The sequence below is a fragment of the Sardina pilchardus genome, chromosome 12 (assembly GCF_963854185.1).
Source record: "Sardina pilchardus chromosome 12, fSarPil1.1, whole genome shotgun sequence".
NCBI lineage: Eukaryota > Metazoa > Chordata > Actinopteri > Clupeiformes > Clupeidae > Sardina > Sardina pilchardus.
The window spans coordinates 22,693,371-22,696,225 of record NC_085005.1 but is presented as its reverse complement, the minus strand read 5'-3'; positions in this window follow the sequence as shown (position 1 = coordinate 22,696,225).

The window sequence follows — 2,855 nt, the reverse complement described above, 5'->3', positions numbered from 1 at the left end:
ATTGAACCTTCACAGTCTGCCTGGTCTTCACCTGTGGTCCTAGTCAACAAACCAGATGGATCCTTTAGGTTCTGTGTGGACTACAGGCGGGTGAATGCCAAGACTCTACCGGATGCATATCCTATGCCTATCATCCATGACATCCTGGAATCCTTGGAAGGCGCCTCCTGGTTCAGCTCATTGGATCTTCAGTCCGGTTATTGGCAGGTAGCCATGACGGAAGGGAGCAAGAGTAAAACTGCTTTCATAACATCTCTTGGCCTGTTCCAGTTCAGATGTATGCCTTTTGGACTTCGTAACGCCGCAGCAACATTCCAGCGGTTAATGGAGAGGGTTCTGGCAGAGTTGAGAGGAAAAATATGTTTTGTTTACATTGACGACATAATAATATACTCACAATCTCACGACCAGCACTTGCAGGACTTAGCAGCAGTCTTCCAAAGGCTACAGACAGCCAACCTCAGTCTGAATATGAAGAAGTGCCACTTTTTCAAACGAGAGTTGAAGTTTCTTGGCCACATCATCTCCGACAGTGGTGTTGAAGTGGATCCGGCGAAAACCCAAGCCGTGTCAGACTTCCCAGTACCAAAAGACGTGAAGGCCATTCAACGCTTCCTAGGACTGGCTGGCTGGTACCACAAATTTATACCCCATTTTGCAAACCTTGCTGCACCCCTCAATCATCTCAAGAGGAAGGGAGTAGAGTGGAACTGGACTAGTGAGTGTCAAGCCAGTGTGGACGCTTTGAAGGACGCTTTGCGGAATCCTCCGATACTCGCTCAGCCCAATCTAACGTTGCCCTTCCAGGTACTCACTGACGCTAGTGAGGTGGGTCTTGGGGCCATCCTTTCCCAGAACACTCCCGAGGGGGAACAGGTTATAGCCTATGCCTCCAGGGGGCTACGGGGTGCCGAATGCAATTACTCCACCTCTGAGAAAGAGTGTTTGGCGGTGGTGTGGGCTGTTGAGAAATGGAGGCATTATTTGGAGGGAGTGGAGTTTAATGTTTTCACGGACCATGCAGCATTGTCTTGGGCGTTCAATTGCCCGAAGACCACCTCCCGACTGACCCGGTGGATCCTTAGACTGCAGCAGTTCACCTTTAAGGTACACTACCGTAAGGGATGTCTTAATTTGGCTCCTGACGCGTTGTCCAGAGCTCATGAGCCTCTGTCAATCCAATCCTCACCCTGTTTTGCTGTTTCCATCAAGTGTCATTCAGACCTGCCCACCACCTTGGCTGAGATTGCACAGGAGCAAGGAAAAGATCAACGGGTTTGTGATTTGAGGCTGGACAGCCTGCAGTCATCAAGATCCCCGGATCACATTGCCTTTGTGGTTCAGCAAGGGGTACTTTACCGTAAGGTTCCAGTTCGCGACCAGGGGGAGAAATATCAGATGGTGGTACCACAGTCTTTGGTTCCCGAATTCTTACGGTACTTTCATGACAATCCTTTGGGTGGTCACCTGGGTCGGTTGAAGACTTTGTTAAGGGTGTTGGAGGTAGCATGGTGGCCCAGCGTCCGCAAAGATGTGTGGGAGCACACCAAGTCTTGTATAGCCTGTCAGCAGTACAAGGTGGATAACAGCAAGCCATCCGGACTATTGCAGAGCTCAATAGTTGAAGGTCCCGGGGTGATGTTGGGGGTCGATCTTATGGGCCCATTGCCTAGGAGCAAAAAAGCCAACTGTTATCTGCTGGTGGTTGTCGACTATTACTCTAAGTGGGTGGAAATGTTCCCCCTAAGAGACAGTAAAACACCTCGTCTTGTTAAAATTCTCAGGGAAGAAATCTTCACCCGTTGGGGGGTGCCTCAGTACCTGGTTTCAGACCGAGGACCACAATTTACTGCCACTTTGCTCACCAACCTCTGCAGAACATGGGGAGTAGTCCAAAAGCTCACCACCAGTTACCACCCACAGACCAACCTGACAGAACGCTTTAACAGGACGATTAAAACCATGATGGCTTCTTATGTGGGACAAAATCATGACACCTGGGACCAGTGGATACCAGAGTTCCGTTTCGCTATCAATACCGCCCAGCAGGAGACAACAGGAAAGGCCCCGGCTGAGCTTGCATTAGGACGGAAACTTAAAGGTCCACTGGAACGGCTACTCTACCATCCACCGTCACCAGCCCAACAAGAAGCCTACAACACAGTGGAGAGACAGCAGAAGTTGGCACAGGAGGTCAAACAAAGAGTTGGAGTGCACCAGGCCAGACAAGCTAGATATTATAATTCCCGCAGGAAAGATGAGCACTTTCAGCCGGGTGATCTAGTCTGGATAAGGTCCCATCCCCTCTCTAAAGCCAGCGATAAATTCTCTGCTAAGCTAGCACCAAAATGGGAAGGTCCAGCAGAGATTATTCGAAAATTAGGGCCTGTCAACTACAGAGTAGGTTGGAGCAACCCACAGAAAGAGGACACAGTCAATGTGGTCAATATGAAAAGATTTTATGGTATCTTACCTTAGTAGCCTCTGGCTGGAGGGGGGGTCTATGTAGCACCGCCACATATGTGTTTCACTTTCATAAGCCTGGGCAAATGATTAATAACCAGGAAAACGTATTTTCTAAATTGGTCGTTTCTGTATATGTACTTGTGGGTCATGCGCCTGTATTATCCTGCTGATAGGCTATGTTTGTTGTTTATTTCGTGTGTGAACCTATCAGTTGTCGGCCTGATCAGTCAGCTGATTGTCTAAAAGTTCCCGCATCAGCTGATAGGTGTGTCAGCTGACGCGTTAGACAATCAGCTGACTGATCAGGCCGACAACTGATAGGTTCACACACGAAATAAACAACAAACATAGCCTATCAGCAGGATAATACAGGCGCATGACCCACAAGT